Genomic DNA, 12,274 nt, shown 5'->3' on the forward strand with positions numbered 1-12,274 from the left:
TATCACATTTGTAATTAAAAAAAAAATTCAAGAGTCTCCTAAGTCTACTTATGACAATGATATTTATTGGAACATGCTAAGTCTATTCAATATATTTCATGTAGAACTAGACATTGGTGTATCCAAAGATTTACTAAATGAAACCTTCCTGAAGACCCAGCTTGATTCAGCATGAATGTTGTCCTGAAGTCCCAGGCTTTGGGAATAGCAACATGCTATCTCCCTTTTGGGGACTGGCCTGCATCAGGACAATTAGATGGTTCCAGTTTGGGACTGGAACACAATAAAACACTATAATACAGGAGTAGGTTGGAGCCAATTTAAACTGGTTCAAGAAAGCCTATTGCTAAATATTTATTGTGATCATTTTATACTTGGAAATTTGCAAATGCTACAAAATCAGGGCTTGATTTTCATTTTTTTTTGAAATTGATTAGACTTAAGGAAGAGTAAAGGAGAAAATGCTAATAATGTAAATTATTAACTTAAAAGTGATTGTTAAACATTTACTAGCTCACCATTGCTGAGGTCATCTAACATTGAACAAAAATAAGTTTACCGACAATAGCATGGAAAATATATCCAGCAAAGATATAATGTTGCTTCAGTTGGCCTGTCAAGCAGGACATTATAAAAAGGAGCAGAAATATTGTTTGGAGAATGATTTGTGAATGCTCATCTCCAAAGAAAGAATGAATAAGCAGAAATAAGTAAGACATAGTTTTCTTTCATTTATTTTATTTCTCTATTTATGTATTTCTAAATCCTTCCCTGCTATAGTAAAATAAGTCAGAAGAGTAGTAAGGGCTAGGCAGTAAGGGCTAGGTGACTTGCCCAGGGTCACATAGCTAGGAAATATCTGAAGTTAGGTTTGAACCCAGGACCTCCTTTCTCTAGTCACCTGGTTGCTTCTAAGAAATAGTTTTATATATACATATATGTTTTTGTCATATGGTGCCTTCTCTTATGGGGGATGGGGAGGAAGAAGGGAGAAAGTTAACTGGGTATTTTAATGTAATGAATGGGAAAAAATTAATTAATTAAAAAAAAAAGAATATGGCAAGCCTGTTCTGGCACAGGTGTCTAGCCTCTGCTCTGAGGGATGCTAAGGCTGGGGAATTTCTTGAGTTTGTGAATTCTGAACACCTGAAGGCTGAAAGCCCATCATGTGTCCCCACTAGGTCCAGCACTGATATGATAGGTTTTGGAAATGGACTGCCAGGAGGCTACCTAACCAGCTCTGGTAAGAAAACCAGAGCAAAATAAAGGTTTCTGCCCTTTTTAACATTGGAAGTAGGTCCATGAATGGTCACTTCTTAGTGACCTTAGTGATCTTAGAAGGAGAAGAAGGAGGGAACTGAGGAGGAAGAACAGTGTGTGTGTGTGTGTGTGTGTGTGTGTGTGTGTGTGTATGATGAGAGAGAGAGAGACAGAGAGAGACAGAGACAGAGAGACAGAGAGAGACTATGGGACTCTCCCTGTCAGGCCAAATAACAGTGGTATTTCCAAAGCATTTTACAGAATCTAAGTTCTTTGTCTTTGCTTCCCAAGGACCTAGCACTCTGCTGGACTCAAAATACACCCTGGTAGATTATTTATTGGAGTCTTGAAAGGAACATGTGAAGAGGTTGCTCCTTGAGTTAGTCCATTTTACAAACGCAATTGAAGGCTCCAGGTTAACTGCCTTGCCAAAGGTCACACAAACGGTCAATTTGGACATTGGAAATGAATTCAAATCTCTTCTGTTTCCAAGTCTCTCATTCCTTCTACTCTACCCCATGGTCTCAAGATTACTAAAGGGTATGAAATGAAAGCCCACGTGACCAAAGCTTCCAACCGACTATCTCTGGGTGCTTGGGTGATCCCAGGAGACATTTCTTGGGGTGGAGAGACTGGATCAAGAAGAATCTGCACTTTTTTTGCTGACCAGCTCCTTCACCTCCAATGACAACAGAGTCCCATATCCTTTTATCAACGGGCTCCATCTCCAAGGCCCAACTGAGCCAACCTCTCCCGGGTTTTATCTATTCTGAGGTATGAAATACATGTAATTTCCTTTTCTGGAAAGATAAGAGTGCCATTTGTGCCAAAAATCAATGATAATGAGGGATAGGCCACTGCCTTCTTCCTGGACTGGGTAGGAATGACAGCTAGGTTCCTTGTAATCAGGGAAATGACTCCGTGTTACTATCAGGTGCTAATAAGCTTGTTCTGGCTTTGGTTCTGACTCAGATTGCCTCATATCAATGCAGAGGTTCCTAATATCTCCAGGTGGAGTGTCGCTTGTATGAGCAAATTATCTAGGTTTACTGACTGTCACTCCTTTGTACTACTGATAAATGCATCTGTTCTCTAAACTGGAGCCATTCAATCAAGTCTGGTATTGAATTTAATTTTTTTATAAACCATTTACTAAGTGCCAACTGAATGCAAAGTATCAGAGATCCAAAGGAAAAAATGAAAGAGTCCTTGAACTTTAAGGGCCACCCTAAAAACAACACAAACTACTTGAGAAGAACTCTCTCATTGCTTTCCTTGTATTGCATAATGGCTGGCTCTAAGTAGGTACTGAATAAATGTGTGTTGATTGACTGATTGGTTATTTGATCCAGCTTAGGAGAACTCATTAGGCAGACATTTTTGTGAATTTATACCTCAGAAATCACTAAATATCACACAGTAGGGCATAATTTATTGTTTTATTGTCTAAAGTTAGGTAGGTGATGGAGAAAGTGTTAATAAAGTTGATTAAACTTTAAAAAGTACTGTGATTTTTTTTTTAGAGAGTCAATTATTAAACATTTGCCAGTACTCACTCCTGGCTTGGGGGAGAATACTGTACTTAAAATCAGACACACTTGGGCTTAAATATTGCTCTAATCTCTTACTAATTAATTATATGACCCAAGCAAATGATTTTGCGTCATTAAGTCTTAGTTTCTTCATCTGTAAATGGGGAAAACTATAGTGACTACCTCACAGGATTTCTGGGTAAATCCTGAAGCTTTCTATAAATAAATACTATTATTATTCTATGGGGGAACTTAACACATTCCTGTCCTTTTTTTGTAGGGCATCTTTTATCTTTTGTTGCTAGCTTAGTTTGTAAAACTTGAATCTCTTTTTCTTTTCTTTTTTACTTAATCTAACAATAATCAAGCATCTCCATTCTCCTTCTCCTTCTTTCCTAGGGTAGATCATAAGGTGGAATGCTGGGGTGGTACCCTGGGTTGGAAGTTTGAATACCTGAGCTCCATTTCCAATTCCAGTATGGACATTCTTAGGTGCCTGTGGGAAAACCGTATCATTGACCTTTCTGCAGTCTTTAGTTTAGGAGGCAGTGCAAACCTGGCATGAAGCCCATTGTATAATTGAAAATCTGTTACCCTAAAAAGGAACTACATTTCCTGGGAGCCCACTGACTTCCTGTCCTTACATACTTCCTTTATACAGGAGATATAAGGAGGAGATATGGAGGATCCCGCCCTCTTTTTGGTTTGTAGTAAATATGGTGGCGGTGGTAAGGTGGGGGTTTTGAAATGCCTAATCAGCCATGGGCATGTGGTCTTTATTTTGTATCCTCTTCATTCCTTGATTTCTAATGATCATTAATAAATCCATTAAAATAAAGTATTTATATTATTTGACATTAATTTCAATTTTTACATTTTTGGCAACCATAAGGGATGAGAAAAAACTCTCAATTTTTTTAAAGATAGCCTAGATAAATTTTTTAAGCCACGTTTCTCCTGCCAAGGCTTTTTGCCCCACCCACCCTCACAAACTCTGAGAGAATTCCAAACTCTCTTCAAAGCTGCTGCTTTACTTCTGCCTTCCCCACCTTTTGCCTGGTCACTCTCCCTACTGGCAAGGCTATTTTTAGCTAGGGGACTCATGGTAGAGAAGAGATAAGCCTCTTCTCTCACCCATCTGCTTGAGTCCGAGTTCCTCATTCCTCCCTGCTGTCTTTGGTTGCTGCTGCCTATCCTGCTTGCTCCTAGTCCTGCCCCTGCTCCTGCTCCTGCTCCAGTTTCAGCCCCAGCCCCAAATTATTCCTACTGGTAGCTACCGCTATATCTTTGGAACTCACAAACTTGGAGCATACCTCTCTGGGCAACTGGTAAAAACAAGGGTGTATTTTCCTTAGGCAACGATTAGCCTCCCAACTCCCTGTCCATGTGGCAGGGGAAACAAACTTGATCCCTATAGTTTTACCTCAGGGGGAAAGGGAAGAAGGAAGTTACTCTTCCAAACAAGAAATAAATTATAAGTATAGTGCACTCTTGGAAAGAGTAGTACATTACCTATTTTAAACAGCTTCCAGCTTTAGGATGTTTTTTCATAACTGCACTGATCTTTTTAGTTATCTTGCCTGAGATTCTGTGAAGAAATTCATCTCCCTAAAACCCTTTGCCATTTGGGCTTGCCCAATCTCTTAAGATTCATCCAGTTTGGGATTCCTCAAAACCATGTTCTCCCTCACTATGGGAGATTCCAGAAATGTGAAAAAGGGGAATCCAAACAGAGAAAGGAACTTTAAAGAGACTGTAGGTGAATATTTTAAGCCTTTTCAGACTCCACTATTTCATGAAAGTATCTGTTACTAGGAATGCAAGTATGGTTCAATATTAGGAAAACCATCCACATAATTGACCATATCAACAAGCAGACCAACAAAAATCACATGATTATCTCAATAGGTGCAGAAAGAGTCTTTGACAAAATACAACACCCTTTCCTATTGAAAAGACTAAAAAGTATAGGAATAGAAGGGCCTTTCTTAAAAATAATAAACAGTATATATCTAAAGCCATCAGCAATCATCATCTACAATGGGGATGAATTAGAAGCCTTTGTAATAAGATCAGGCATGAAACAAGGATGCCCATTATCACCACTTTATTTAAAATTGTACTAAGAACACTAGCAGTAGCAATTAGAGAAGAAAAAGAAATTGAAGGTATTAAAATAGGCAATGAGGAGACCAAGTTACCACTCTTTGTGGATGATATGATGGTCTACTAAAAGAATCCTAGAGAATCAACAAAAAAGCTAGTCGAAATAATCAACAACTTTAGCAAAGTTGCAGGATACAAAATAAACCCACATAAGTCATCAACATTTCTATATATTTCCAACACATCTTAGCAGCAAGAATTAAAAAGAGAAATCCTATTCAAAATCACCTTAGACAAAATAAAATTCTTAGGAATCTATCTGCCGAGACAAACATAGCAACTATATGAGCACAACTACAAAACACTCTCCACACAACTAAAACTAGACTTGAGCAATTGGAAAAACATTAACTGCTCATTGGAAGTATGAGCCAATATAATAAAAATGACCATCCTACCCAAACTTATCTATCTATTTAGTGCCATACCCATTGAATTTCCAAAAAAAAATTTTTTTACTGATTTAGAAAAAACCATAACAAAGTTCATTTGGAATAACAAAAGATCAAGGATATCCAGGGAAATAATGGAAAAAAAACACAAATGAGGGGGGCCTTGCAGTCCCAGACCTCAAACTATATTACAAAGCAGCAGTCATCAAAACAATTTGGTACTGGCTAAGAGACAGAAAGGAGGATCAGTGGAATAGACTTGGGGTAAGTGACCTCAGCAAGATAGTCTATGGCAAACCCAAAGACTCCAGCTTTTGGGACAAAAATCCACTATTTGACAAAAACTGCTGGGAAAACTGGAAGACAGTGTGGGAGAGATTAGGTTTGGATCTACACCTCATAGCCTACACCAAGATAAACTCAGAATGGGTGAATGACTTGAACATAAAGAAGGAAACTATAAGTAAATTAGGTGAACACAGAATAGCATACATGTCAGACCTCTGGGAAGGGAAAGACTTTAAAACCAAGCAAGACATAGAGAGAGCCACAAAATGTAAAATAAATAATTTTGACTACATCAAATTAAAAAGGTTTTGTTCAAGCAAAACCAATGTAACCAAAATTAGAAGGGAAGCAACAAATTGGGAAACAATCTTCATAACAAAAACCTCTGACAAAGGTCTAATTACTCAAATTTATAAAGAGCTAAATCAATTGTACAAAAAATCAAGCCATTCTCCAATTGATAAATGGGTAAGGGACATGAATAGGCAAATAAAGAAATCAAAACTATTAATAAGTACATGAAAAAGTGTTCTAAATCTCTGATAATCAGAGAGATGCAAATCAAAACAACTCTGAGGTATCACCTCACACCTAGCAGATTGGCTAACATGACAGCTATGGAAAGTAAGGTGGAGTTGTGAATTGATCCAACTATTCTCGAGGGCAATTAGGAACTATGCCCAAGGGCGATAAAAGAATGTCTGCCCTATGATCCAGCCATAGCACTGCTGGGTTTGTATCCCAAAGAGATAATAAGGAAAAAGACTTGTACAAGAATATTCATAGCTGTGCTCTTTGTGGTGGCAAAAAACTGGAAAATGAGGGGATGCCCTTCAATTGGGGAATGGCTGAACAAATTGTGGTATATGTTGGTGATGGAATACTATTGTGCTCAAAGGAATAATAAAGTGGAGGAATTCCATGGAGACTGGAACAACCTCCAGGAAGTGATGCAGAGCGAAAAAAGCAGAACCAGGAGAACATTGTACACAGAGACCGATACATGGTGGTACAATCGAATGTAATGGACTTTTCCATTAGTGTCAATGCAATGTCCACGAACAACCTGCAGGGATCAAGGAGAAAAAAAAACACTACCCTCAAGCAGAGGACAAATGGTGGGAGTAAAAACACTGAGGAAAGGCAATAGCTTGACTACAGGGACGGAGGGGATATGATTGAGGAAAGCCTATAAATGAACACCCTAATGCAAAAACCAATAACATGGAAATGAGTTCGGATCGAGGACACATGTGATATCCAGAGGAAGCATGCATTGCCAATGGGAGGGGTGGTGGGAGGGGGGGGGGAAGAAAATGATCTTTGTTTCTAATGAATAATGTTTGAAAATGACCAAATAAAATAATGTTTAAAAGTAAAAAAAAATATGGGACTTTGCTTAATGATTCTGTCTGATTCCAGGAGAAGGGAATACAGAAAGAACCATTGCACAGTGCCAAAGAAGCACAAAGCTACTTGCATAGTGCCAATAGAGCACAAGGTCAAAAAGACCAAACCAATCCTACGTTGGTTGATTACATTCTGCTCAGAGTGCAAGGACTTAATCATGTGTGAGACACGAGGTTGCAGCTGTTTAACATGTATTAAATGCAGATCTTCCTTGTAACACACACTCTATATAAAATACATGACATAAATTATTCTGGCTCCATTCTAGCTCCCATTTGCTCCTATAATCTAGTCCCTTTTCTCTCTTATAGTATGGCAACTTCCTATAGCCTTGTCTGCAAATGGGTAAGTGAAATATTACTGCATTTTGTCATACAGACTTGTGGGATAGAAATTACTTTAATTGGGCCCTGATTCAAAGACCTGTTATAAATTTATTTTTCTTTTACTTAGAATTTTTACACATAAGACTTTGATAGTTTATACTTCATCCAGAAGGGTTTTGTTTTGTTTTTTTTTTTTGGATTTTTTGATGTTTTTGATTTTTCTCTTGCCAGTTGATTCATATACCTCATAACTCAGCCATGCATCCCTAAGTGATCCCTGTGTTTTTCAATACCCTCTTCAGGGGGGGAATGTATTATTATTCTAAAATGCAAAGTTTAAATTCTTTTAGAGAGTAATTTTAGGATAAGAAACACACTATCTCTCTGAAGTGAACTGTTTGGAGAAGGCACCATGAAGATGCCTCCACAGACCACACACTGCGCCAGAAGTTCCAGAGTGAACTTTGGGATGTGGTGATCTGAACTGTGTAGGGTTGAATGCATTTGTTTTGTTTGTATACTCTCATGTCGAAGGTGGGCTGTCCCTAACTGGCTTTTTTGTCAATGCACCTAGCAATCATTGTTTTTTTTTTCCTCTTTTCCTCTTATCTTCAAATTATTGTAATTTCAGGTTATGTTTACAACTAGTCTTCCACAGATCTTAGGTGGTAATGTATAATTGAAAATCTGTTACCCTAAAAAAGAACTACATTTCCCAGGAGCCCACTTACTTCCTGTTGTTATATACTTCCTATAGACGGGAGATATAAGGTGAGGACATGGAAGATCCCACCCTCTTTTTGGTTTGCAGTAAGCATGGTGGGGGCAGTAAGATGGGGGGTTTGAAATGACTAATCAGTCATGGGCACATGGTCTTTATTTTATATCCTCTTTATTCCTTGATTTCTAATGATCATTAATAAATCTCCTAAAATATATTATTTTTATTATTGATATTTAATTTTAATTTTATACCATATCTGGATAGTTCAGATCCACTCTATTGGCCAAACTTTCATCTTCCCTTCTTGTGACTTAAGAAACTCAGAGCGAAAAACAAGATTGGATAAATGATGGAGATGGGATGATGAAGTAGGAAGGTGACTGACTGACTTAAAAGGCAGGAGAACTACGTTCTAATGAGTGCTACTCTTGGCTTTTCCTCTTACTACCTGCATGACTTTAAATAAGTCACTTAACCTTTCTGGGTCCTTGCCATTTTATGTTTAAAATTAAGAGGCTGGATTGGAAGAAGAAGAAAAAAAACAATTTAATTAACATTAACATTAAGTAAAAAAATTTTTAAATGAAAGCTTGTTTACTTTTTTTATAAAATTTAAATTTAAGCTTCTTAGAGACAGAGACTATGTGGTTTACTTCATCATAATGTTGGGTAGTTTTATTCATTGTTGAACTGGCTAAGTACTTATGAACCCCTAAAGTATATTCTTTCCAATTTGAATAAAACAATTTTGAACAATAACTCCAATTGGTGATTAAAATATTAATAAATGATTTAAAATCACATTTATGTAATGCTTTAAAGTTAGCTAAGTATTTTACACACATCATCTCACTTTATCTTCATAGCAACCTTCTGAGATACGTGCTATTATAATCCCCATTTTATAGATGGGGAAACTGAGCCTTAGAGAAATTAAGCAATCTGCCTAAAGTCACACAGCTGGTAAGTACCTGAAGAAGGATTTGGAGCTAGATCTTTAGGATTCTCATTTCAATGTTCTATTCCATTGTGAAGCAGATAGCATGCCTGATTTAGACCCAGAATTCCAATTCTGACTCTGGTCGTGTGACATTTCTTCATTTTATCTTACTGTTATCCTCTGTATATCCAAATACCTTAATTGGTCCTGTGGCATGAGAAAATCACTTCATTCTCTGAATCTCAGTTTCCTTATCTGTAAAATGAGAATAATAATAACTGTGTTTCCTCCTCCCCAGAGTTGATATGAAGCTTCTGATAGAGAATATGCATAAAATATTTTATAAAATTAAATCCATTATTATCATTACCTTAAAGCATAGTATTATGTCCGAAAAACTGGGTATCATGGACAGAATCATATTTAATGTTTGATACCAAAATGTTGTTGTTTACTCATTTGTTCAGTTGTGTCTGATCTTTGTGACTCCATTTGGAGCTTTCTTGACAAAGATACTGGAGCGGTTTGCTGTTTTCTTCTCCAGCTCATTTTATAAATGAGGAACTAAGATCAACAGAGAGAAGTGACTTTCCCAGGGTCAAACAGTTGGTATATCTGAGGTAAGATCTGAGCTCATCTTCCTGACTCCAGGTCCGTCTGTCTACCCACTGCACTGCCTAGCTACCTTTGATACTAGAATAAACCTCCTGAAAAAATTTTTTTGATTCATCACATATTTATATAAATTAAAAAAAATTTTAAAAATTACTTTAGAGCAGTGGTTTTCAACCTTTCTAATGCCGTGACCTCGCAGTACAGTTCCTCATGTTGCAGTGACCCCAAACCAAAAAATTATTTTGGTGGCTACTTCAAAACTGTAATTTTGCTACAGTTATGATTTGGAATGTAAATACCTGATATGCATTATGTATTCTCATTGATACAAATTGGGAGGTTGAGAACCACTGCTTTAGAAGCTTTGCTTTAGCAGCATCATATAGAAAGGGCATTGGCTCTAGTCAGGACTCAGACACTTGGTAGCTGTATAACCTTGAACTAATGACTCCATCTCTCTTGGCTTCAAATTCCTCATAGATTAGATGAAGGGGTTAGTTGGACTTGGTGACCTCATGGTTCCTCCCAGTCCTATATCTGTTGATGCTTTCTCTTCTAACTTCTCTGCAAGATTTAATGATTTAAACTTGCTATGAAACCATAGTGAAATAAAGTTGAAAGCAGGGAGAGAGAATAAGAAATAGAAAACCAGAAACAATTGGATATGTCCAAAGTGAACCATATTCATAAAGTGAGCTTGGATATATCCAAGTGTCCGAGGAGAGAAAGAATGGCTGTCACGCAGAGCTGAGACTGTGGAACCTTAGTTTGGGGTGATTTTGAGAAGTCGGGTCAACAAGCACCTTTTAGATGGTTTATCTCTTTCTGGAAGGATTATTTGGCTTCTTTGAACTCTTCCCATCTCTGAGGTTCTTGGATGATGGAGAAGATGAATATCTTTCAAAGTGCTGGCATTTAGGAAAGGTCATTCTTAAATTTATTTTCTGATCATTCATTCTACTAAGTCTGGGTTTCATCCTTAATGTGAGGACCTTTAGAGTGTTATTGAGGACCCTGAGGAAACTTGTTATTTTAGTATTCTGATTACAAGACACTGCATAGAATCAAAGGACATTATCACCTTCCTTAAACCTTACTCCCACTTGCCATCTACCTCCCTGCTTCTATTCTCAAGCTGCTGAAGACAGTAAGGTATTGTGAATCTTAAAAAGCTACTCAGACTGTACTTTAGAATATTTGATTTAGCTATTTCCTTATTGTAACAATGGAGATACTTGCTCTAACAAGAATCAGGAATGTCTTGGGAACTTTACATTACTCCACCCATACTTAGACATACTTTAGGGGAAGATAAAGTTGTAAACACCTGATTGAACAATGAAGGTACTTAACTCATACCTTATAGTGAAGCTAGAACTTTAAGCTAAGTCTATTTTTAGATCTAATATAAAAGGATGTTAAGTACCTATAAAGGTTAAATTAATCACAAAATGTGATTAAAGTAACTCACAAAAGGCAAGCTTAACAAAGAAGTGTGAAGTACTCAAAAGATGTAATCTAACCAGATAAGGTGAGAACTAAAGAGTGGTGAGAATTAAAGAATGGACAGTCCTAGAGAAAGCGTCTACTGTGATTGGCAGATGTAAAAATTTAGGGGAGGTGACATAAGAGAAAAATTCTCTTTAAAAGGAGGCTAAAAGTCAGTTCAGGAGGTTCTGAACTCAGTTTAGGAGATTGAGTTCAGTGGAGGCCTGGAGCTTCCTCGAAGACAGTCTTATGGTGAGTGATAAGACTGACTCCCTTTCCTTTAGACTCAGGAAGGCCACTTTGGCCAAGGCCTTTAACTACTGCCCGGCTCAGCCTGAGCCAGAGCAGTTTAAATTAATTCTCTCTCTCTCTCTCTCTCTCTCTCTCTCTCTCTCTCTCTCTCTCTCTCTCTCTCTCTCTCTCCTCAATTCCTTCTATATATATATATATATTAATTAAAATCTCCATAATTCCCAGCTGACTTTGGTATTTTATTATTTGGGCATCATCCCTGGCGACCAATTATTTAGAAGTCAAAACACTAAAATTATCTTACAGTTTATCATGACATTTTTTGACTCAGTCTGCTAAATATTCATGTCATTTCAACTGGGTCCTCACTGCTATATGGTTTCCCTTAATCACCTGCTATTGGGTTTTTCTTACTCTCTCCTCTCTTTGTGAGATCTAAATTCCCCTACCTTCAATTTAGCAGATGACCATTACAAAAGATTGGTTATAGCACTGGACTGGAGGCAAAGAGACCTGAGTTCAAATCTAGCAGCAGTTACTTCCTCATTGTGTGATCCTGGGCAAGTCAATTAACCTCTGATTGCCTGATAAAAGAATCCACTGGATCTACTCTACTATCCTTGCCAAGAAAATCCCAAATGGGATCACAAGGAGCTGGCCATGACTGAAAATATTGTATAGGAAATGCTGTTAAGAGGATGATGCAATCTGGTATCATTAGAAGATTAACTTCTCTTTTGATTTGAATGCTCTAAAAGTGTTAATTTATTAGAAGCTATTATCCAAGGCAAAAATCCTACAAACTTTTTATGAACCCTGGGTAGCCTACTTTGATATTCTTGATCTGAATTTGTTTTCATCACATTAACTAATTACTGGAA

At 37.3% G+C, this 12,274-nt stretch overlaps 1 long non-coding RNA gene across 1 annotated transcript; it reads left to right on the forward strand.

Annotated features, from left to right (window-relative positions):
• The first annotated feature begins 539 nt into the window (after nucleotides 1-539).
• On the forward strand, nucleotides 540-2,762 carry LOC130457494 (uncharacterized). The gene is made up of 2 exons (XR_008916737.1): nucleotides 540-710; nucleotides 1,552-2,762. It is a non-coding gene; the product is annotated as an uncharacterized LOC130457494 (long non-coding RNA).
• The last annotated feature ends 9,512 nt before the right edge of the window (nucleotides 2,763-12,274 follow it).

Source organism: Monodelphis domestica, chromosome 2 (genome assembly GCF_027887165.1).
Source record: "Monodelphis domestica isolate mMonDom1 chromosome 2, mMonDom1.pri, whole genome shotgun sequence".
Classification (NCBI taxonomy): Eukaryota; Metazoa; Chordata; class Mammalia; order Didelphimorphia; family Didelphidae; genus Monodelphis; species Monodelphis domestica.